This window comes from Salmo trutta, chromosome 3 (genome assembly GCF_901001165.1).
Source record: "Salmo trutta chromosome 3, fSalTru1.1, whole genome shotgun sequence".
Lineage (NCBI taxonomy): Eukaryota > Metazoa > Chordata > Actinopteri > Salmoniformes > Salmonidae > Salmo > Salmo trutta.
Genome location: NC_042959.1, coordinates 66,267,506 through 66,293,870, shown reverse-complemented (window position 1 = coordinate 66,293,870; position 26,365 = coordinate 66,267,506). Strand labels below are relative to the sequence as shown.

The 26,365-nt window shown below is 42.0% G+C and overlaps 1 protein-coding gene across 2 annotated transcripts in view; it reads right to left on the bottom strand.

The window, feature by feature from the left end:
- Window positions 1–21,013, bottom strand: part of LOC115184547 (collagen alpha-6(VI) chain) — a 49,310-nt gene extending 28,297 nt beyond the window's left edge. For both annotated transcript variants that reach the window (XM_029745401.1, XM_029745410.1), the window contains exon 1: window positions 20,788–21,013. The gene's annotated coding sequence lies outside the window, so the exon portion shown is untranslated. The remainder of the gene's footprint in view (window positions 1–20,787) is intronic.
- Window positions 21,014–26,365: the final 5,352 nt, after the last annotated feature.

The window sequence follows — 26,365 nt, the reverse complement described above, 5'->3', positions numbered from 1 at the left end:
GTAATACCAACATGCTTCAAGCAGACCACCATAGTCCCTGTGCCCAAGAACACAAAGGCAACCTGCCTAAATGACTACAGACCCGTAGCACTTACGTCTGTAGCCATGAAGTGCTTTGAAAGGCTGGTAATGGCTCACATCAACACCATTATCCCAGAAACCCTAGACCCACTCCAATTTGCATACCGCCCAAACAGATGATGCAATCTCTATTGCACTCCACACTGCCCTTTCCCACCTAGACAAAAGGAACACCTATGTGAGAATGCTATTCATTGACTACAGCTCAGCGTTCAACACCATAGTACCCTCAAAGCTCATCACTAAGCTAAGGAACCTGGGACTAAACACCTCCCTCTGCAACTGGATCCTGGACTTCCTGATGGGCCGCCCCCGGGTGGTGAGGGAAGGTAACAACACATTTGCCACGCTGATCCTCAACACTGGAGCTCCCCAGGGGTGCGTGCTCAGTCCCCTCCTGTACTCCCTTTTCACCCACGACTGCATGGCCAGGCACGACTCCAACACCATCATTAAGTTTGCTGACGACACAAGTGGTAGGCCTGATCACCGACAACGACGAGACAGGCTATAAGGAGGAGGTCAGAGACCTGGCCGGGTGGTGCCAGAATAACAACCTATCCCTCAATGTAACCAAGACTAAGGAGATGATTGTGGACTACAGGAAAAGGAGCACCGAGCACATCCCCATCGACGGGGCTGTAGTGGAGCAGGTTGAGAGCTTCAAATTCCTTGGTGTCCACATCAACAAATTAGAGTGGTCCAAACACACCAAGACAGTTGTGAAGAGGGCACAACAAAGCGTATTCCCCCTCAGGAAACTAAAAAGATTTGGCATGGGTCCTGAGATCCTCAAAAGGTTCTACATCTGCAACATCGAGAGCATCCTGACCGGTTGCATCACTGCCTGGTACGGTAATTACCGCAAGGCACTTCAGAGGGTAGTGCGTACGGCCCAGTACATCACTGGGGCAAAGCTGACTGCCATCCAGGACCTCTACACCAGGCGGTGTCAGAGGAAGGCCCTGAAAATTGACAAAGACCCCAGCCACCCCAGTCAGTGTCACGGCCGTCGTTGAAGAGAGAAGGGGACCAAGGCGCAGCTGGTTGCGTGCTCATCATTATTTTGTTTATATTAAAGTGAACACGAAAACAATAAACAAAGAGCGACAGACCGACAGTTTCACAGGCTAATATAACAGCAGTGCAAAATACACCTACCCACAAAGAGACAGGTGAAAACAAAGCTCCCTAAGTATGACTCCCAATCAGGAACAACGATGTACAGCTGTTCCTGATTGAAAGCCACACCAGGCCAACAAAGAAATACAAAACCTAGAAACCCAAAACAAGAACATACACCAAAAACCCCGGAACACATAAATACAATACCCCTCTACATACACATAACCCCCGAACCATATAAAACAAATACCCTCTGCCACGTCCTGACCAAACTACCATAACCAATAACCCCTATACTGGTCAGGATGTGACACATAGACTGTTCTCTCTACTACCGCATGGCAAGCGGTACAGGAGTGCCAAGTCAAGGACAAAAAGGCTTCTCAACAGTTTTTACCACCAAGCCATAAGACTCCTGAACAGGTAACCAAATGGTTACCCGGACTATTTGCATTGTGTGCCCTCCCCCTGCCCCCCCCCCCCCTGCTACTCTCTGTTTATCTTAAATGCATAGTCACTTTAACTATACATTCATGTACATACTACCTCAATTGGCCCGACCAACCAGTGTTCCTACACATTGGCTAACCGGGCTATCTGCATTGTGTCCCACCACCCGCCAACCTTTCTTTTTACGCTACTGCTACTCTCTGTTCATCATATATGCACTACTGGTTAGAGCCTGTAAGAAAGCATTTCACTGTTGTATTCGGCACACATGACAAATAAACTTTGATTTGATTTGATTTGATTACTGCACCTGTACATAGCCCATCTATAATTTAGCACAAACAACTACCTCTTCCCCTACTGTATTTATTTATTTATTTTGCTCCTTTGCACCCCATTATTTCTATTTCTACTTGCACTTTCTTCCACTGCAAATCTACCAAATCTACCATTCCAGTGTTTTACTTGCTATATTGTATTTACTTCGCCACCATGGCCTTTTTTTGCCTTTACCTCCCTTATCTCACCTCATTTGTTCACATTGTATATTGACTTATTTTTCTACTGTATTATTGACTGTATGTTTGTTTTACTCCATGTGTAACTCTGTGTTGTTGTATGTGTCGAACTGCTTTGCTTTATCTTGGCCAGGTCGCAATTGTAAATGAGAACTTGTTCTCAACTTGCCTACCTGGTTAAATAAAGGTGAAATACATTTTTTTTTTTATTAAAAAAATTCTCCAGGACCATCCCTTAGCTTTTTACCAAAACAGAGGCGGGGCAACCGTTTTATTATTGTTTCATCTGTGGATTTGCCATTTAAACATCTGCATATTATCAAGATATCCAAGTGTCACCAACAAAAAGGTAAACAATAGGCCTATAGCAAATGCAGCATATGGCATTCATTTTTCCCATGTAAATTGCACTTTTCAGTAGTGCTCAAAGCATGCAATTCCATGAGCGAAGAATTTATCTTTCAACTCAAATCAATGAGCCCAATCAGTCCTCCATGACAACAAAATAATAAACAACAGAGTAGGGCTGTCTAATAAGTCCTTAATTTTGGGGTCATGCTCAGATAAAACAATTTGGCTAATCTATACTTCCATATTTCCAAGTCCTATTCTTGAAGATCAAGGCGCATAACATTTATTGGAATGACTGGAATTCTGATAGACTTTTAATGTAAAAATATAATTGAATCGTATTATTATATGTAGTAGAAAGAGATGGGTTAGAAGAAGCCTACATAACCAACCCATAAAGTAAAATTTAACATCCATATATGTCTAGCTATGTGAACTTTAACATTGATTTATCTTGCAATAAATGTCAATCAATTGGTAACATACATTTGTGTCTTCTTCTAATGCTTCTTAAGGGGAAAGTAACCTAAAAGTAACATAATTTAATCAGATTACATTACTGAGTTTGGGTCATCCAAAAGTTACATTACTGATTACAATTTTGGACAGGTAACTAGTAACTGTAACAGATTACATTTAGAAAGTAACCTACCCAACCCTGCTCATGCATGTGTAACAGTGTTGCTTCCGTCACTCTCCTCACCCCTGACCTCGAAAATAGGGATCCTATGAACACATCAACAATTGCCTCAGACGAAGCATCGTTACCTATCGCTTCACAAAAGCCTTTACATTAGTACCTTGGACCACTGCAGAGCAAGGGAAACAACTACTTCAAGGTCTCAGAGAGAGTGTTGTCATCGATTGAAATGCCACTAGCGCGCACCACTAACTAGCTAGCTAGCTATTTCACACCGGTTACATGTCAGTGCCTAAATTAGATTATACATTTTTTTAAATAGTTTGTGGCAATGTGTTGAAGAAAGGGTACTGTGACAATTTGAGTATGTTACAGTAAAATCAAGGGCAAACATTTAATGACTTCAGAGCACAGTTGGCCAAACATGAAGCATGTGGATTAAATGGATTTCTCAGGGTTGCTGCTCTGTAAATAGATAGCCAATCAGTTCCAGATGCAGTGCATCAGACAACATCCAAGGTCCCTGATTGCTTGTGTGTGCGTGTGCGTGTGTGTGTTCATGTGTGCGTGTGTCTGTGTGTGTGTGCACACGAATGCACATGCGTGTGCGTGTGCGTGTGCATGTACCTCAGAAGTGTGTGCAATGACACTGGATTGATGGTTAAAATCAAACCTTTCTTGGAGGGGGGGGGGCTGTCCTGTTTGAGAGATGGATTTGGCCACACTAGTCTCCTTCCCCCAAGCCACTTCAATATAGTCATGTCTATATCAATTGGCAGATCACAAGACAATTTTTTTCTATGTAGGACCTAAAACGGTTCTTTGGCTGTCCTCATACACAGTCAAAACGGGAAAGTGTTTTTTCTTGAGTAAAAATGATTTTCCTCTCAAGTAGTGAAATTAAATAATTTGGAGTTGGAGTTAAACAGCATGACCACACCCACTAATGTTGGTTAAATTTAGAGTTTGCTGCCATTGTTCATTTGCAAGTGTCTCGTGAATGGAAAGAGTGGACAGATCGAGTGCGTGGATCCGCCGAACATCAGTAGTCATTCACAGAACCACCGAATTTCTTCATTTCTGAACTTAATTAGAATTCCAGGCAAGTTCACTGTTATTGGTTAACTTTGTGTGCAAATTAAAACTGTTGAGCAACATTATAGCTAGCTTGCACTAGTGTAGGCTTACTGTTACTGCACGATTTGCATAGTCAGATGCTAATGTGAGCATCTAGCTAGAGCTAATTAGCTAGCTAGCTACAGTAACATTAAGTTATACCACTTTTAGTGGTTTATGGACAGTATGCACTCCCAAATGATCTACACTGGTATTTACTGTTGCTGTTGCTTCAGATAGTAAACATTGTATTTTCTTCAATGATATCAAAGGGTTTTACAACACTTAATCACAGAACACCACAGGTTATTCAAGCAATTGTTTCCAAAAAAGAGGCTGCTACCAAAGCCTCATTTTATGGTGCATTACCCCACATGTATGCTTAAAATTGGACCAGTTTTGCATAGCTGGTGCATGCACTATGAAGCAAGGCATAATTCCTTTAAAAAACTATTAAAAAGCTTTAAAAAGCTTAAAAAATGTAACTAAAACATTGGCAAAAAACACCAACGTTAAAAGCACACAGTTGGCAGACATTTGACACCAACAGAGTGATGATCGGTCCAGGTAAAATGTTATCTTTAAATGTGGTGGACTGGGGCTGTAAGATGGCTGAGACTCTTCAGGCACCTATTGACACCACGGTTTTAAATGTTAAATGGGCCAAACACCATGGCAATATGTATCGTTCAGTTTTAGTTGTTTGTCTTAAAGTCCATTGTGAGATGCCAGTTTTCAGAAAATCCACCATGTTGTTGTTGTTAAAGATGAGAGGTTACTGTTGGTTACTTTTGCCCTATAAACAATATGTATTGATGAACATTTTAATGCATATAGAGTTGGGTGTACAACAGAGGGACCTTATGTAGTGGATGTTAGAGAGCTTTTCTGTCACAAAGCATTTGATATACAGATGTCTTACAGTTGTGATGATTCAAGTTTGCTTATTGTCCTATACTGTTTCCTGTGACTCTAAAAACTGCACAGTAAGCTCTTTAAAACCAAGATGTATTGAATTACAATATTGTTTTTTTAATTTACTTTTAAAGGATGCCAAAATATTTTACAGAGTCCCCAATTGTATTTTATCATCAGTGTTTTTGATATGTGAGATGTCAGTTTCACAAAATCCTCCATGTCAATGTTAGATGTATTGAATTGCAATATTGAGCTGTATTATGTACATGTATTAAAGTGAACAGAGGCCAACATTTCATTTCAGTACAAAATGTTATTATCATCAGTATTTTGATGTACAGTTGAAGTCGGAAGTTTACATACACCTTAGCCAAATACATTTAAACTCAGTTTTTCACAATTCCTGACATTTAATCCTAGTAAAAATCCCTGTCTTAGGTCAGTTAGGATCACCACTTTATTTAAAAAATGTGAAATGTCAGAATAATAGCAGAGAGAATGATTTATTTCAGCTTTTATTTCTTTCATCACATTCCCAGTGGGTCAGAAGTTTACATACACTCAATTAGTATTTGGTAGCATTGCCTTTAAATTGTTTAACTTGGGTCAAATGTTTCAGCCTTCCACAAGCTTCCCACAATAACTTGGGTGAATTTTGGCCCATTCCTCCTGACAGAGCTGGTATAACTGAGTCAGGTTTGTAGGCCTCCTTGCTCGCACATGCTTTTTCAGTTCTGCCCACAAATTTTCTATAGGATTGAGGTCAGGGCTTTGTGATGGCCACTCCAAGACCTTGACTTTGTTGTCCTTAAGCCATTTTCCACAACTTTGGAAGTATGCTTGGGGTCATTGTCCATTTGGAAGACCCATTTGCGACCAAGCTTTATCTTCCTGACTGATGTCTTGAGATGTTGCTTCAATATATCCACATACTTTTCCATCTTCATGATGCCATATATTTTGTGAAGTGCACCAGTCCCTCCTGCAGCAAAGCACCCCCACAACATGATGCTGCCACCCCTGTGCCTCACAGTTGGGATGGTGTTCTTCAGCTCCAAGCCTCCCCCTTTTTCCTCCAAACATAACAATGGTCGTTATGGCCAAACAGTTCTATTTTTATTTCATCAGATCAGAGGGCATTTCTCCAAAAAGTACGATCTTTGTCCCCATGTGCAGATGCAAACCGTAGTCCGGCTTTTTTATTGCGGTTTTTGAGCAGTGGCTTCTTCCTTGCTGAGCAGTCTTTCAGGTTATGTCGATATAGGGCTCGTTTTATTGTGGATATAAATACCTTTGTACCTTTTTCCTCCAGAATGTTCCAAAGGACCTTTGCTGTTGTTCTGGGATTGATTTGCACTTTTCGCACCAAAGTACGTTCATCTCTAGGAGACAGAACGCGTCTCCTTCCTAAGCGGTATGACGGCTGCGTGGTCCCATGATGTTCATACTTGCGTACTATTGTTTGTACAGATGAACGTGGTACCTTCAGTTATTAGGAAATTGCTTCCAAGGATGATCCAGACTTGTGGAGGTCTACACATTTTTTTCTGAGGTCTTGGCTGATTTCTTTTGATTTTCCCATGATGTCAAGCAAAGACGCACTGAGTTTGAAGGTAGGCCTTGAAATACATCCACAGGTACACCTCCAATTTACTCAAATGATGTCAATTAGCCTATCAGAAGCTTCTAAAGCCATTACATAATTTTCTGGAATTTTTCCAAGCTGTTTAAAGGCACAGTCAACTTAGTGTAGTAAACTTCTGGCCCACTGGAATTGTGATACAGTGAATTATAAGTGAAATAATCTGTCTGTAAACAATTGTTGGAAAAATGACTTGTGTCATGCACAAGGTAGATGTCCTAACCGACTTGCCAAGACTATAGTTTGTTAACAAGAAATTTGTGGAGTAGTTGAAAAACTAGTTTTAATGACTCCAACCTAAGTGTATGTAAACTTCCGACATCAACTGTACGTATTGCAAATGTCTTACATTTAAGAATAAAGTGCTTTGTTAAATACTGACTTCGGATTTATTGACGTTAAGTTTAGTTGTACAAATGCTACTCTTGACTGATAATATTTAATGCTATATTGAGTGAATTGGCAGTAGAGTTGTTTCCACGTAACTCTAAATAGAGAACATTACAGTTTGTGGAGTTAAATGTAAACACTGAATAGAGTAGAAATAACTCTGCAACAATAGTCATTTTTACTTTATTTAGACTGGGACCAAATTATATCTTTTGTAGAGTATAATTGTATTCAATTTGAGTAATATTTACTCAGATAAATTTACTGTGTAGGAGAACCCTTTAAAGAACCCTTTTTGGTTCCAGGTAAAAACCTTTTGGGTTCCATGAAGAATCCTTTCCACAGAGGGTGCTACATGGAAAAAGGGTTCTACCTAAAACCAAAAAGGTTTCTACATAGAACCAAAAAGGGTTCTCCTATGGGGACATCCGAAGAACCCTTTTGAAAGCCTTCTTTCTAAGTGCACACACACACACACTGGTCCTCTATCACACTTTTAGGACATTTGTGTCCATTTGAGACATTGCCAGTGCCATCTATTTTGATGTAAAGGGAACAGAAGTGTTAATTTCCAGCCTGGCAGTATGGCATGTGTGCACCACATTCTAGACAAAGGGCATGTCGAAGAGGGCTGCTTATCTGAATTCTTCTTCCTCGTTTCTTTCACTCCCGAACAGGATTCACCTAATGCACAACACAGCGTATAAATATGTTTTAGGACAAGATTCAGCTAATGTACAGCACAGCCTATAAATGTCTTTAGGACAGAATTCTGCTGATGTAAAACAGCCTATAAATGTGAATGTGTTTAGGACAGGATTCAGCTGAAGTAAAATAGCCTATATATGTGTTTAGGACAGGATTCAGCTAATGTAAAACAGCCTATAAATGTGTTTAGGAGAGGATTCAGCTGAAGTAAAACAGCCTATATATGTGTTTAGGACAGGATTCAGCTAATGTAAAACAGCCTACAAATGTATTTAGGACAGGATTCAGCTAATGTAAAACAGCCTATAGGTCTTGGGCAGGATTCAGTTAACGTAAAACAGCTTAAAATGTCTTTAGGACAGGATTCAGCTAATGTAAAACAGCCTAAAATGTGTTTAGGACAGGATTCAGCTAATGTAAAACAGCCTATAAATGTCTTTAGGACAGGATTCAGTTAATGTAAAACAGCCTATAAATGTCTTTAGGACAGGATTCAGCAACTGTAAAACAGCCTATAAATGTCTCTAGGACAGATTTCAGTTAATGTAAAACAGCCTATAAATGTCTTTATGACAGTAATTCAGTTAATGTAAAACAGCCTATAAACGTATTTAGGACAGGATTCAGTTAATGTAAAACATCCTATAAATGTCTTTATGACAGTAATTAAGTTAATGTAAAACAGCCTATAAACGTATTTAGGACATGATCAGCTAATGTAAAACATCCTATAAATGTCTTTTTGACAGTAATTCAGTTAATGTAAAACAGCCTATAAACGTATTTAGGACAGGATTCAGTTAATGTAAAACAGCCTTTAAACGTATTTAGGACAGGATTCAGTTAATGTAAAACAGCCTATAAACGTATTTAGGACAGGATTCAGCTAATGTAAAACAGCCTTTAAACGTATTTAGGACAGGATTCAGTTAATGTAAAACAGCCTATAAACGTATTTAGGACAGGATTCAGCTAATGTAAAACAGCCAATAAACGTATTTAGGACAGGATTCAGTTAATGTAAAACAGCCTTTAAACGTATGTAGGACAGGATTCAGCTAATGTAAAACAGCCAATAAACGTATTTAGGACAAAGGCCCTTTTGAAAATACTTAATCTATGGATTATCTGTAGATTCGACCACCATTCCCAAATGGATTCCAAATATGCCGTCCTATCTTGCAAGCCAGCTAAAATAAAAATACAATTCTGACAGGTTTCCCTTTAAAAAAACAATGCTTGATGTGCCTGGGTCCAGTCAGACTTAATCCAGAGAAAGGGTATGGGAACTGGCTAGAACATACTGTACAGTTTTTCAGTAAGAATGCGCAACAATAATCAACTCAGCGATTAAAACTGACTGTATCAAGAGAGAGTGTGTGTCTGTGTGTGTGTGCCTGGTTAATGTGTACTGTATGTGTCTGGTTGTTTAAGAGTCTTATACCAATGCTTGTTGAGGCCCGATCCCAATGAGTTTTGAAATTCAGGAAATGGGGGTCCATCCTAACCGGATGCATCTGGAGGTAATCGTGATTTGCAGACCCCCATTTCAAACAAGAATCGCACTTGAATGACAGTGATTGAAAGGGTGGTCTTGACATCTCATTTGTTCAGGTCAGAGTCCACTGAATATACTTACATCTGGGTCTAACAGATCTCATGCACATTTCCTTCACGCTCTGTTCTCTACCTCGGTTTATTTAGGCAGCGTTCAAAGCAGTTCCTTTCCGGTCAACAGAGTGAGGTCTAAAAGAGTGGGGCCCCATTGTTTTCAATGGCAAATCATCTATTCCACTCAGAAACTGTGGTCACAGATTGACCGTGAACATTCAGGCATAAGGCATCTGTTAAATTATGGAGTACTTTAAAGCTTTCTACAGGACAATGATTACACCACAAACATTTTGTTTACCTCTTCATGATGAGTCAAGGTCAAGATTGTCTATGGTCAGAACGGTCCAGTACAATTATCCAAGACTGACTCTTTAATGTAACATATAAATCAACAATAGGGTTTTGGTGGCTGGTTTATTTCAAGCTGAATTTATGTTTGTTACCTATCAATCCATGTTGACTGTTGAACTGATGACTGTGGGGTTCTGGTAGGCATCAGTTGTTAACTGCTTTAGCTGCATGACTGTTCCATTAAACATACACATCATCATCATCATAAAGCCCAAAGACGTGAATAGATCCTATTTCAGAGCTCTTCACCACAGCTGTATGCGGTTGTTGGCTCTGCTGACAAGAAGTCCTTGACCTATGGGATAACCAATGCAATGTCCTTCTTCCCCTCCTCTTTCTCTCAATAGAGAAGCCTAACATTGACTTATTTTCACTTTCGATTTACAGCTGGTGCCGGCTGTGTTTTATACACAGACGTTGAGGCTTTAGGAGGTGTAAACAAAGGAACTTGGCTGTTCAATGTACAGAACTACAGGTTATGCTAGTCTGGCTGTGGACCACAGGGGCTGTGTTTACACAGGCAGCCCAATTCAGATCTTTTGCCAATTATTTCCATATCTGATACCTATCTGATCTTGTCCCTAATGTGTAAACAGCAACAACAAAAAACACATGGAATCTGATCTTTTGACTTGTGATTTACTGTATACCACCACCATATGTGGATCTCAATCCTGATACAATTCTGATGCTACATATGTGACCTCAGTCTAGATCAGTGGTTCTTAACCTGGGTTCGATCGAACCCCAGGGGTTCGGTGAGTCAGTCTCAGGGGTTCGGCGGAGGTCAAGACACACACCCGACTCATATGATTCGTGATGACACGCCCCGCTTGGCCATCATTGGCTGCAGGTGATCACGCAACATCGCTTGGCCTATCTGTGCTGCAGGGAATTTGGCGCGCTCAGTAGTCGAATTGTGACTGTCGTGATGGTACGTCGTGTGATTTCTTTCTTAATATTTTAATCCCTTCATACTAACTATGTCGAGCAAAAAAAGAAAGTGGTCGGACGAATATGTACAATATGGATTCACATGTATAACGGAACGTGATGAGAGTCAGCGTCCTAACTGCATGATTTGCAATGCCAAGTTGAGCAATTCTAGTCTAGCACCGGCAAAACTAAGAGAACACTTCCTTAAGCTGCATGGAGATGGACAATACAAGAACACAACGCTCGCTGAATTCAAGGTGAAGAGAGCCATTTTTCCAATTAAGAAGGGTTCGGTGAATGCGCATATGAAACTGGTGGGGGTCAGTACCTCCAACAATGTTAAGAACCACTGGTCTAGATGCTCAAATCATAATTGATTTGCTCTGAAGTGTTCCTTTTTTTGCACATGACCTGCCATTACCATGGCAACCACCCCAACATTTTAACCTGTACATGATCGGTGTCCCTATACTGGGACGGTTGAACTAACATGCGCTAATGTGATTAGCATGACAGTTGTATGTAACAGCAAACTTTCCAGGACATAGACATGTCTTATATGGGCAGAAAGCTTAAATTCTTGTTAATCTAACTGCACTGTACAATTTACAGTAACTATTACAGTGAAAAAATACCATGCTATTGTTTGAGGAGAGTGCACAACAACAAAAAACGTACCACGGCAACTGGTTTGATACATTCACCTCTGAATTCAGTAATCTTGCTCTGATTTGTCATCCTGAGGGTCCCAGAGATAAAATACAGCATAGTTGTGTTTGATAAAATCAATTTTTATATTCAAATGTAGGAACTGGGTTCTACACTTTGAACCCCTGTTTTCTCTGGCTCCACATAAACCCCGCCCGGCCATCTACTTCAGAGGCTACATCTGTGTGAACATCTGTGTGAACAAATCTGATATGGGTAAAATGTCTGGACACTGAGTCTGGACACAGAAAAAAAAGATTGGATATGGAAAAAATTTGAATTGTGTTCTTCGGGTAGCTGTGTAAACACAGTCAGTTTGTTTACACAGCCAGAGTGTTTTTCAAAAGGCTTTTTACAGGGAGAGTGGCAGCAGCTTTTCCAGAAAACCACTATAACAGCTAATTTCAATCATGTTGAAAATTCAGAAGCCTGTAAAACTGTTCCTGTTTAAAAAAAAAACATTCTTATAGATTCCTATTTGTCATGTAGCTGAGTTAGATCACCTTGGCAGCAGTGGTTGCTGCAGTCTTACTGTTATTCAGAATGTTGGTGAGTGAGTTTGAATTTTTGATGCAGTTGACATATATCAGTGGCTGAGGTTTCAGCAAACCTGTCACGCCCTGACCTTAGAGAGCCGTTTTATTTCTCTATTTTGTTAGGTCAGGGTGTGGGGTGGGCATTCTATGTGATGTATTTCTTTGTTTTGGCAGAGTATGGTTCCTAATCAGAGGCAGCTGTCTATCGTTGTCTCTGATTGGGAATCATACTTAGGCAGCCTTTTCCCACCTGTGTTTGTGGGTAGTTCTTTTCTGTTTAGTGATTCTGTACCTGAGGGAACTGTTTGGCTTTTCGTTTCTTTTGTTCGTGTGTTTCATAGTAAATCAAATATGAACACTTACCACACTGCGCTTTGGTCTACTCCTTCAACTTCAGATGACAGCCATTACAAAACCAATGTTGCAGATTTATGTAATGTAGTGTTGGCTAAAATAGTGTTGCCATGCTGTACAGTAACAACTGCAGTAATTACACAGTATTAATAACATTGTACTGTGTGACCTTGATCATCAATAGAACAGAACACTACACTGAATTCGTATTGTAATGATCACATTGTACCAGATTGCTTAACTATAACAATATTTAAGGCTACTTGAACCATAAGCAGTTGGAGTGGCACTGATTAGATGTTATTGCTCGGCTGTTATTGGCTTCAAACTTAGCACACTTCTCTGATTTGGCTGTGATATGATCCAGTACATCTGAGAAATTAAGTCAAGGCACATATTGATGTGGCTGTTGTGGTTTGCATGTCATTGAAGACTAAAAACGGTATTGTTTGTGTTGCAAACTTTTGACAGAAGTATATGAAAATACGTGGCTTTGGCAAGATCAAGTCTGAGCCTGGGGGTGAAACAATTAGACATTGCCCTAAATGGTCTGAAAGGCCACTTTCCCGTTAATTGGCTCTGTCTTGTGTATTAGGCGGAAATTCCCCATTATGAAATTCCGCAACAAATGAAGGGTGCCCATCCATGGGCATTGTGATGCAGACTGACACAACAAGAAGAGAACACTGTGTTTATCCTGAAAGGAAATAGAGCAACACTGAACGATATAGTGAGAAAGTATCCAAACTTTGGTCTTAACAAAATCCCATCTAAATGAAAAGGTTATTTGGAAAGAGAAGTGGAGGGCAGGACAGAATAATGGTTACAGATGCAGGAACTTCATTTGACCAGTTTCTCACAACAGGAAAGAATCCTACAGCAAAAGTAAATGTGACTTATTGTGTGGGTTATAATTAATGGATTTTTTTATTTATTTTATTTCACCTTTATTTAACCAGGTAGGCAAGTTGAGAACAAGTTCTCATTTACAATTGCGACCTGGCCAAGATAAAGCAAAGCAGTTCGACAACATACAACAACACAGAGTTACACATGGAGTAAAACAAACATACAGTCAATAATACAGTAGAAAAATAAGTCTATATACAATGTGAGCAAATGAGGTGAGATAAGGGAGGTAAAGGCAAAAAAGGCCATGGTGGCAAAGTAAATACAATATAGCAAGTAAAACACTGGAATGGTTGATTTGTAGTAGAAAAAAATGTAAAGTAGAAATAAATAATGGGTTGCAAAGGTGCAAAATAAATAAATAAATAAATACAGTAGGGGAAGAGGTAGTTGTTTGGGCTAAATTATAGATGGGCTATGTACAGGTGCAGTGATCTGCGAGCTGCTTTGACAGCTGGTGCTTATTAAAGCTAGTGAGGGAGATAAGTGTTTCCAGTTTCAGAGATTTTTGTAGTTTGTTCCAGTCATTGGCAGCAGAGAACTGGAAGGAGAGACGGCCAAAGGAGGAATTGGCTTTGAGGGTGACGAGAGAGATATACCTGCTGGAACGCGTGCTACAGGTGGGTGCTGCTATGGTGACCACTGAGTGGAGATAAGGGGGGGTTTTACCTAGCAGGGTCTTGTAGATGACCTGGAGCCAGTGGGTTTGGCGACGATTATGAAGCGAAAGCCAGCCAACGAGAGCATACAGGTCGCAGTGGTGGGTAGTATATGGGGCTTTGGTGACAAAACGGATGGCACTGTGATAGACTGCATCCAGTTTGTTGAGTAGGGTATTGGAGGCTATTTTGTAAATGACATCGCCGAAGTCGAGGATCGGTAGGATGGCCAGTTTTACGAGGGTATGTTTGGCAGCATGAGTGAAGGATGCTTTGTTGCGAAATAGGAAGCCAATTCTAGATTTAACTTTGGATTGGAGATGTTTGATGTGAGTCTGGAAGGAGAGTTTACAGTCTAACCAGACACCTAGGTATTTGTAGTTGTCCACATATTCTAAGTCAGAACCGTCCAGAGTAGTAATGCTGGACAGGCGGGCAGGTGCAGGCAGAAGAGCATGCATTTAGTTTTACTTGTATTTAGGAGCAGTTGGAGGCCACGGAAGGAGAGTTGTAGGGCATTGAAGCTTGCCTGGAGGGTAGTTAACACAGTGTCCAAAGAAGGGCCATAAGTATACAGAATGGTGTCGTCTGCGTAGAGGTGGATCAGAGACTCACCAGCAGCAAGAGCGACATCATTGATGTAAACATAGAAAATAGTTGGCCCAAGAATTGAACCCTGTGGCACCCCCATAGAGACTGCCAGAGGTCTGGACAACAGGCCCTCCGATTTGACACACTGAACTCTATCAGAGAAGTAGTTGGTGAACCAGGCGATGCAATCATTTGAGAAACCAGGGCTATAGAGTCTGCCGATGAGGATGTGGTGATTGACAGAGTTGAAAGCTTTGGCCAGGTCAATGAATACGGCAGCACAGTATTGTTTGTTATTGATGGCAGTTACGATATCGTTTAGGACCTTGAGCGTGGCTGAGGTGCACCCATGACCAGCTCTGAAACCAGATTGCATAGCGAAGCAGGTGCGGTGGGATTCGAAATGGTCCGTAATCTGTTTGTTGACTTGGCAGGGTAGGATGGATATAGGTCTGTAGCAGTTTGGGTCAAGAGTGTCCCCTCCTTTGAAGAGGGGGATGACAGCAGCTGCTTTCCAATCTATGGGAATCTCAGACGACACGAAAGAGAGGTTGAACAGGCTAGTGATAGGGGTTGCAAAAATTTCGGCAGATAATTTTTGAAAGAAAGGGTCCAGATTGTCTATCCCGGCTGATTTGTAGGGGTCCAGATTTTGCAGCTCTTTCAGAACATCAGCTGAATGGATTTGGGAGAAGGAGAAATGGGGAAGCTGTAGGGGGTGCAGTGCTGTTGACTGCAGTAGGGGTAGCCAGGTGGAAAGCATGTCTAGCTGTAGAAAAATGCTTATTGAAATTCTCAATTATAGTGGGTTTATCGGTGGTGATAGAGTTTCATGTCCTCAGTGCAGTGGGCAGTTGGGAGGAGGTGTTCTTATTCTCCATGGACTTTACAATGTCCCAGAACTTTTTTGAATTTGTGTTACAGGAAGCAAATTTCTGCTTGAAAAAGCTAGCCTTGGCTTTTCTAACTGCCTGTGTATATCGGTTTCTAACTTCCCTGAAAAGTTGCATATCACGGGGGCTGTTCGATGCTAATGCAGAATGCCACAGGATGTTTTTGTGTTGGTTAAGGGCAGTCAGGTGTGGGGAGAACCAAGGGCTATATCTGTTCCTGGTTCTACATTTCTTGAATGGGGCATGCTTATTTAAGATGGTGAGGAAGGCATTTAAAAAAAATAACCAGGCATCTTCTACTGACGGGATGAGGTCAATATCCTTCCAGGATACCAGGGCCAGGTCAATTAGAAAGGCTTGCTCGCTGAAATGTTTCAGGGAGCGTTTGACAGTGATGAGTGGAGGTCGTTTGACCGCTGACCCATTACGGATGCAGGCAATAAGGCAGTGATCGCTGAGATCTTGGTTGAAAACAGCAGAGGTGTATTTAGAGGGCAAGTTTGTTAGGATGATATCTATGAGGGTGCCAGGGTTTTGATGAGGAGGCCTTCATGTGGTGTCAAAGAAGGCGTGTGTAACGGCTGTCGTAGAGAGGGGACCTAAGCGCAGCGTGTTGATTGCTCATGATGAATATTTATTTTAACTCAGAACACTAAAGAAAAAATAACAAAGAGAAAACGAAAGCGCACAGTTCTGCCAGGTACAGAAAACTAAACAGAAGACAACTACCCACCAAAACACAGGTGGGAAAAGGCTGCCTAAGTATGGTTCCTAATCAGAGACAACGATAGACAGCTGCCTCTGATTAGGAACCACACTCGGCCCAAAACAACGAAATACAAAACATAGAATGCCCACCCCACACCCTGACCTAACAAAATAGAGAAATAAACCGTCTCTCTCAGGTCAGGGCGTGACAGCGTGACAAAACCTGTAAACACACCTGGAACAATTTCCTGAACATGAAAAAACGATTTCCCCCAACAGCGATATAAACAGGAAACCATAAACAGTCACTAGATAGTCTTGTCTCTGGGTTGGACCTGCTGATGGATGTGTTCACTCTGCACTGTTATATATATATATCTCCATCACTCCAATATATATATATATATATATATATATATATACATAAGGGTAAGGTGACTAGGCAACAGGATATAAGATAAACAGAGTAGCAGCAGCTTGTATGTGAGTGGCTGTGCTTGTGTGTAGAGTTAATATGAATGTGCATATTATGTCTGAGTGAGCAGATGAGGGAGTGAATGTGTGTGTGTTGGAGTGACAGTGTGTGTGTGTGTGTGTGTGTGTGTGTGTGTGTGTGTGTGTGTGTGTGTGTGTGTGTGTGTGTGTGTGTGTGTGTGTGTGTGTGTGTGTGTGTGTGTGTGTGTGTGTGTGTGTGTGTGTGTGTGTGCGTGCATGAGTGTTTGTGTGATCTGTGGATAGGGATGTGAAGCACCCATAAACTGTGCTTGACTGTGTTTATCTGGTCAGACGAAGACTCAACATCGCGTCTTGAGTTTACAACCAGCATCACAAACATTGTACCTGCTCAACCTGAAACCTTGATTCATGGTTTCCTGGAAAGTCAAACTAAAATCTTATGGAGTAAAACAAAATAATGTACCATCTTGTAAGGCTCGGGCGTAGTGGAGGAGGAAACAGACTCAGGAAGCAGCGAGAAGGGTTATAGCTTTTAATGCTCGAAAAGCAAAACACCTGCCAACCCAACATGGGAACTTAGCGCACACAAAATGAAAGTGCCCCAAACACAGGGGACAAAATACAGTGAGCGCAACACGATGCACTAGCGCAAAATACAGACAGAGCTTACCCAAGCAACACACAGAGGAAACAATCCCGCACAAAGAGCAGGCGGGCCAGCTAGCTCATATAGCCCCGCTAATCAACCAAACTACGGACAGGTGCAAACAATAACAAAGGGGGAAAACAAAAAAGGAATCAGTGGCAGCTAGTAGGCCGGTGACGACGACCACCGAGCGCCACCCGAGCAGGAGGGGGCGCCACCTTCGGTGGGAGTTGTGACACATCTTTGTGAGTGCTGGCTGCCTTTATTCATTAAGCATTGGGGGGGGGGGCTCATCTAAAATCCAGAATCAAACGTGTGGACATTCATCTGGGCCAAAGAACAATCACACTGTACCATCTTAGAAAAAAGGGGTTCCCAAATTAACCCTATGTCGAAAAGGTTCTACAAGGAACCCAAAAGTGTTGGCTGCAATAGTTTTTACCTGGAACCAAAAAGGGTTCTTCAAATAGATTTATTCTATGGGGACAGCCGATGAACCCTTTGAGGTTTTAGATATACACTGTTAGAAAACAAGGTGCTAACATCCCAGCATCATAAGGTGATAACATCCCAGCATCATAAGGTGCTAACAGCCCAGCACCATAAGGTGCTAACATCCCAGCATCATAAAGTGCTAACATCCCAGCATCATAAGGTGCTAACATCCCGGTATCATAAGGTGCTAACATCCCAGCATCATAAAGTGCTAACAGCATCATAAGGTGCTAACATCCCAGCATCATAAGGTACTAACATCCCAGCATCATAAGGTGCTAACATCCCAGCATCATAAGGTACTAACATCCCAGCATCATAATGTACTAACACCCCAGCATCATAAGGTACTAACATCCCAGCATCATAAAGTGCTAACATCCCAGCATCATAAGGTGCTAACAGCCCAGCACCATAAGGTACTAACATCCCAGCATCATAAAGTGCTAACATCCCAGCATCATAAGGTGCTAACATCCCAGCATCATAATGTACTAACACCCCAGCATCATAAGGTACTAACATCCCAGCATCATAAAGTGCTAACATCCCAGCATCATAAGGTGCTAACAGCCCAGCACCATAAGGTACTAACATCCCAGCATCATAAAGTGCTAACATCCCAGCATCATAAGGTGCTAACATCCCAGCATCATAAGGTGCTAACACCCCAGCATCATAAGGTACTAACATCCCAGCATCATAAAGTGCTAACATCCCAGCATCATAAGGTGCTAACATCCCAGCATCATAAGGTGCTAACAGCCCAGCACCATAAGGTACTAACATCCCAGCATCATAAAGTGCTAACATCCCAGCATCATAAGGTGCTAACATCCCAGCATCATAAGGTGCTAACAGCCCAGCACCATAAGGTGCTAACATCCCAGCATCATAAGGTGCTAACAGCCCAGCACCATAAGGTGCTAACATCCCAGCATCATAAGGTGCTAACATCCCAGCATCATAAGGTGCTAACACCCCAGCATCACAAGGTGCTAACACCCCAGCATCATAAGGTGCTAACACCCCAGCATCATAAGGTGCTAACACCAGAGCATCATAAGGTACATTTTTTGTATTTTATTTTTTAGGTACTAACATCCCGGTATCATAAGGTGCTAACATCCCAGCATCATAAGGTGCTAACAGCAGCATAAGGTGCTAACATCCCAGCATCATAAGGTACTAACATCCCAGCATCATAAGGTGCTAACATCCCAGCATCATAAGGTACTAACATCCCAGCATCATAATGTACTAACACCCCAGCATCATAAGGTACTAACATCCCAGCATCATAGGTACTAACATCCCAGCATCATAAGGTACTAACATCCCAGCATCATAAGGTACTAACATCCCAGTGTCATAAGGCATCATCCATTGTGGCTCAGTTAGTAGAGCATGATGTTTGCAATGCCAGCATGGTGTGTGCAATGCCAGGGTTGTGGGTTCGATTCCCATGGGGGGCCAGTACAAAAATTAAATACTTTTTTTTTTAAATGCATGAAATGTATGCATTCACTACTGTAAGTTGCTCTTGATAAGAGCGTCTGCTAAATGACTAAAATGTAAAATGTAATTGACAAACTTCATTAGTGAACAAAAGTACTTCAACAAAATCAAATCAAATGTATTTATCACATACACATGGTTAGCAGGTGTTAATGCAAGTGTAGTGAAATGCTTGTGCTTCTAGTTCCGAACATGCAGTAATATCTAACAAGTAGTATAACCTAACAGGGGAATGGTCTATTATGCACCTGTACAGCATGGTGATTAATGGTGTGTAGTAGGATAAGCATGATCTGCAGTAGTCTGGAGTGTCTGTGAAATACTGTTACAGCATGGTGATTAATGGTGGGTAGTAGGATAAGCATGATCTGCAGTAGTCTGGAGTGTCTGTGAAATACTGTTACAGCATGGTGATTAATGGTGGGTAGTAGGATAAGCATGATCTGCAGTAGTCTGGAGTGTCTGTGAAATACTGTTACAGCATGGTGATTAATGGTGGGTAGTAGGATAAGCATGATCTGCAGTAGTCTGGAGTGTCTGTGAAATACTGTTACAGCATGGTGATTAATGGTGGGTAGTAGGATAAGCATGATCTGCAGTAGTCTGGAGTGTCTGTGAAATACTGTTACAGCATGGTGATTAATGGTGGGTAGTAGGATAAGCATGATCTGCAGTAGTCTGGAGTGTCTGTGAAATACTGTTACCGCATGGTGATTAATGGTGGGTAGTAGGATAAGCATGATCTGCAGTAGTCTGGAGTGTCTGTGAAATACTGTTACAGAATGTTTGAGAAAGTTATCCAAATGTTCCCAGAACATTATTTTGGCAAATGGACAATAATTTCTTACAATGAATTTCAAGCACAGACACACGCACACACATACCATTCTACTGTTTATTTTGATCCGGTTTATCCACGGCAAAGAGATACATTTCCCTTAATAATTTGAACCTAATTAATTTGTTCAATACACTCTTGAAACATGTTGAGCATGCAAGTTGCGCATGCAGTCTATAGCCTAACTATAATCAACAAGGAAGCTTTATTATCTTTGCAGCCCTACATGTTTAACATTTCAGAGAAGGCTATTATTCACTTGCTGAACTTAAATGATCGCATACTGCGACTACGGGTAGGCCTATCCAATGGACACCATCAATAGAGGGATTTGTGATCAATTCACTTCAGCCTATTTATTTTATTAGCCTACACGATTATTTTACATTAAAAAAAATGGACTTAACAACTCTGCACCTAGAATAACATCCTCAAAACCACCCATTGAATTCAAAAGTTTGTCTATAAAAACCTGCATTATGTTTCCAAGTATGTCCCCCAAAAGGATAATTAGGCATATACACTGAGACATTGTGAGCAAATTCGTTAAATCACAACATTTTTGTATTATTTAAATGTAGACTAGGTTTGCATGCACAACAACAAAAAAAGTGTGCGTAAAATGTGTAAACTTACAATGTGGCTGATGCACTATCTGGTGCGCGCAGGCAGGAATCCTTTTCCCACATAGAACCCAAAGCCCAATCTTGTGCTGCAGAAATGGCCGGCCACTCCTCACACCCGTCCCGAATCATCGAATGGTTAGGCAAAGAGTAGCCTACAGTATTTAATCCCGCTACTATTCGGTATAGTCTACACGACCTGTGCGTCATACACACCCCTACATCCCACCGAGAAACGTTGTGGTCGGAGCCACGGGAGGGAATTCTAAGGAAATTCTGAAGCAGATAGAAATAGTAAAGGGATGTAACAGGAGTGGTTATTTGTACCAGGAGACTAACACCATTAAAATCATATTAGCCTTTACAATATAGGCCTAGTGTTGTTGGTCTTTATCGGTTATGCAAGGCTCTCTCAATTTGGATGAATTGGTGCCTCTAGGGAAATTCAAAAGGCTGATTGAGGACCGTTTGTTTTCTATGATTGTGTTTTGCAAGAGGAGTGGGGAATGTGCCTCCAGTGCTATATGCTCTTCAACAGTTAATGAGATTTACAAACCTCTCAACCTTGCCAAACCTCACAACCTTGCCAAACCTCACAACCTTGCCAAACCTCACAACCTTGCCAAACCTCACAACCTTGCCTCGCTTTTCTGTAACTTTCAGTGACAATTACTAACACCTTTGATCATTTTGCTGTTACGTATCCAGACCTAGCAGATGTACAAAACAGGAGTGGACCAGGGTACAGAACATTTTGCGGTGAAATATAACTGCACTTCTCTGCTCTAGGACACCCCACTCCAAAACACACCTTCAGTGAACTCCATCCCATTTCTGACACCAGTGCAGAAGAAGTTGGTGCTCCTGAGTGGCGCAGCAGTCTAAGGCACTGCATCTCAGTGCTGGAGGCATCACTACATACACCCTGGTTCAAATCCAGACTGTAGCACAACTGGCCGTGATTGGGAGTTCCATAGAGCAGCACACAATTGGCCCAGCATCATCTGGGTTTGGCCGGTGTAGGCCGTCACTGTAAATAAGAATTTGTTCTTAACTGACTTGCCTAGTTAAATAAAGTTGTGATGCCATGAGGTCTGACTCTGAAACCTTTTTCACTCAGCAGACATTTATCCTCGGGCAACACTTGTCACTTTGCTCCTGCTTGTCAAGGTTTAAACCCAGTCCAGTTACCATGCTAACCCCACAGTGGCATATAGTAGCCTAGGCCAGTGTTTCCCAGCTGCGGTCCTCCAGTATCCCCAACAGTACACAGTTTTGTTGTAGCCCCGGACAAGCACACTTCAACTTGTCAACTAATCATCAGGCCCTCAATGAGTTGAATCAGGTATGTTTGTCTAGGCTACAACACGTGTGCTGTGGGGGTACTCAAGGACTGGAGTTGGGAACTGCTGGGCTAGGCTACCCCTAGTTACATTTATGGCCTCATTTAGCACGCTATAAAACTCTCACCACAGAACTGCAGCATACACAACCCATTTTACGTAAGTCTTTTTTATATGCAATTTTAGGCATGAATTGCCTCCCACGCCACTCTGCCTCCTGAACAAAGAAATACGTTAGTTTCCAGATCATTGGTTTTTGGTCTACACTCCCTGAATGTAATAGATTATGTTTTTAATCAACATGTTAAGACTGATTTCTCAACATAAATGTACTGCCAGTGTACTTGTCTTTGGCAACTCATGTCTGGACGTCATACGCTGATGTGACGGGCTAACGGTCTGATGAATACTTTGCGGTAGGCTTTTCTTAGTTTGTTCAGACATGTGCGAGCATAGCCGAGGGAAGTAGGAGTATTGCATCACCCCCTGAAAAATCTGAATTTAAAAAAATATATATCACAAAGGCAGTGCACTGGGCCTTTACTATTATTAGCAGATTGATATTGATCTCTGTAGTGCAGGCAAAAACATTTCTTCAGCATCTCAGCTTTGGCAAAAAAGGTAGTGTAATTAAGAACAGTATCTTGCAGGATTCAACAGTTGGAATTGTAAGAGTTGTTGCCTTGTCCCTTTCTCTGCAATTGTCATTCTAACGGAATCTAGAAAGAACAAAACCCTGTCCTCAAACATTTACAACAAAAGGTCCAAAGTTATGGGCATAGACACAAAACATCCACAACAAATTAAACCTTTTTCTTGATCAAATAACATGGGAAACAACCACTTTTTGTGCAGTATTAATTTACCATCCTTACAAACCAGTTAATGTAAATGTACATTACTGTATTGCACATAGGCTGGTCTTGTAGACTTTCCATCACCATGAGGAAAAACAATGCACAATACAGTAATTAAGTACATTGAGACATTAAGTTAATTCTTTAAAAGTGCCTTCCTCACCATCTTAAATAAGCAAGCCCCATTCAAAAAATGTTGAACCAGGAACAGATATAGCCCTGGGTTCACTCCAGACCTGACTGCCCTTGATCTGCCGAAATTGTTGCAACCCCTATCACTAGCCTATTCAACCTCTCTTTCGTATTGTCTGAGATCCCCAAAGATTGGAAAGCTGCCACGGTCATCCCCCTCTTCAAAGGGGAAGACACTCTAGACCCAAACTGCTACAGACCTGTTTCTATCCTACCCTGCCTTTCTAAGGTCTTCGAAAGCCAAGTTAACAAACAGACCATCGACCATTTCGAATCCCACCGTACCTTCTCCACTATGCATTCTGGCTTCCGAGCTGGTCATGGGTGCACCTCAGCCACGCTCAAGGTCCTAAACGATATCATTACTGCCATCGATAAGAGACAATACTGTGCAGCCGTATTCATCGACCTGGCCAAGGCTTTCGACTCTGTCAATCACCACATTCTTATCGGCAGACTCAACAGCCTTGGTTTCTCAAATGACTGCCTCGCCTGGTTCACTAACTACTTCTCTGATAGAGTTCAGTGTGTCAAATCGTAGGGCCTGTTGTCCGGACCTCCGGCAGTCTCTATGGGGGTGCCACAGGTTTCAATCCTCGGGGCGACTCTCTTCCCTGTATTCAGTTATGATGTTGCTCTTGCTGCTGGTGATTCTCTGACCCACCTCTACGCAGACGACACCATTCTGTATACTTCCTGCCCTTCTTTGGACACTGTGCTAACTAACCTCCAGATGAGCTTCAATGCCATACAACTCTCCTTCCGTGGCCTCCAACTGCTCTTAAATGCAAGTAAAACTAAATGCATGCTCTTCAACCGATCGCTGCCCGCACCTGCCCGCCCGTGGATCCAGCATCACTACTCTGGACGGTTCTGACCTAGAATATGTGGACAACTACAAATACCTAGGTGTCTGGTTAGACTGTAAACTCTCCTTCCAGACCCACATTAAGCATCTCCAATCAAAAATTAAATCTAGAATCAGCTTCCTATTTCGCAACAAAGCATCCTTCACTCATGCTGCCAAACATACCCTCGTAAAACTGTCCATCCTACCAATCCTCGACTTCGGCAATGTCATTTACAAAATAGCCTCCAACACTCTACTCAACAAATTGGATGCAGTCTATCACAGTGCCATCCGTTTTGTCACCAAAGCCTCATATACCCCCCACCACTGTGACCTGTACACTCTCGTTGGCTGGCCCTCGCTTCATACTCGTCGCCAAACCCACTGGCTCCAGGTCATCTACAAGTCTTCGCTAGGTAAAGCCCCGCCTTATCTCAGCTCACTGGTCACCATAGCAGCACACGCTCCAGCAGGTATATTTCACTGGTCACCCCCAAAGCCAATTCCTCTTTGGCCACCTTCCCTTCCAGTTCTCTGCTGCCAATGACTGTAACGAACTGCAAAAAAAAAGATCACTGAAGCTGGAGACTCTTATCTCCCTCACTAACTTCAAGCACCAGCTGTCAGAGCAGCTCACAGATCATTGCACCTGTACATAGCCCATCTGTAAACAGCCCATCCAACTACCTCAGCCCCATACTGTATTTATTTATTTATTTTGCTCCTATGCACCCCAGTATCCCTATTTGGACATTCATCTTCTGCACATCTATTACTCTACTGTTTAATTGCTATATCGTAATTACCTCACCACTATGGCCTATTTTATTGCCTTACCTCCCTTATCTTACCTCATTTGCACACACTGTATATAGACTTTTTCTATTGTATTATTGACTGTATGTTTGTTGTATGTGTCAAACTGCTTTGCTTTATCTTGGCCAGGTCGCAGTTGTAAATGAGAACTTGTTCTCAACTGGTCTGCCTGGTTAAATAAAGGTGAAATAAAAAATAAAATAAAACGTGGTTTGTGATGATATGATGTGATGATGTGGCTGAGTTGGTAACACATGGTGTTAACACTGATGGGGTTGTGGGTTCTATTCTCACTGGGGATCAGTACAAAAAATAATGCACTCACTACTGTAAATTGCTCTGGATAAGAGCATCTTCTAAAATCGTAAAGGAATGAATAGACCGTTGCAGTTTTCATATAGAAATAAGCTGCATTTGCAAAGTATTTCAAGAAACTGGAAAACATAAACTCAGCAAAAAAAGAAATGTCCCTTTTTCAGGACCCTGTCTTTCAAAGATAATTTGTAAAAATCCAAATAACTTCACAGATCTTCATTGTAAAGGGTTTAAACACTGTTTCCCATGCTTGTTCAATGAACCATAAACAATTAATGAACATGCACCTGTGGAACGGTTGTTAAGACACTAACAGCTTACAGACAATAGGCAATTAAGGTCACAGTTATGAAAACTTAGGACACTAAAGAGGCCTTTCTACTGACTCTGAAAAACACCAAAAGAAAGATGCCCAGGGTCCCTGCTCATCTGCGTGAACGTGCCTTAGGCATGCTGCAAGGAGGCATGAGGACTGCAGATGTGGCCAGGGCAATAAATTGCAATGTCCGTACTGTGAGACGTCTAAGACCACACTACAAGGAGACATGACGGACAGCTTATCATCCTCGCAGTGGCAGACCACGTGTAACAACACCTGCACAGGATCGTACATCCGAACATCACACCTGCAGGACAGGTACAGGATGGCAACAACAACTGCCCGAGTTACACCAGGAACGCACAATCCCTCCATTAGTGCTCAGACTGTCCGCAATAGGCTGAGAGAGGCTGGACCGAGGGCTTGTAGGCCTGTTGTAAGGCAGGTCCTCACCAGACATCACCGGCAACAACATCGCCTATGGGCACAAACCCACTGTTGCTGGACCAGACAGGACTGGCAAAAAGTGCTCTTCACTGACGAGTCCCAGTTTTGTCTCACCAGGGGTGATTGTCGGATTCGCGTTTATCGTCAAAGGAATGAGCGTTACACCGAGGCCTGTACTCTGGAGTGGGATCGATTTGGAGGTGGAGGGTCCGTCATGGTCTGGGGCGGTGTGTCACAGCATCATGAGACTGAGCTTGTTGTCATTGCAGGCAATCTCAACGCTGTGCGTTACAGGGAAGACATCCTCCTCCCTCATCTGGTACCCTTCCTGCAGGCTCATCCTGACATGACCCTTCAGCATGACAATGCCACCAGCCATACTGCTCGTTCTGAGCGTGATTTCCTGCAAGACAGGAATGTCAGTTTTCTGCCATGGCCAGCGAAGAGCCCGG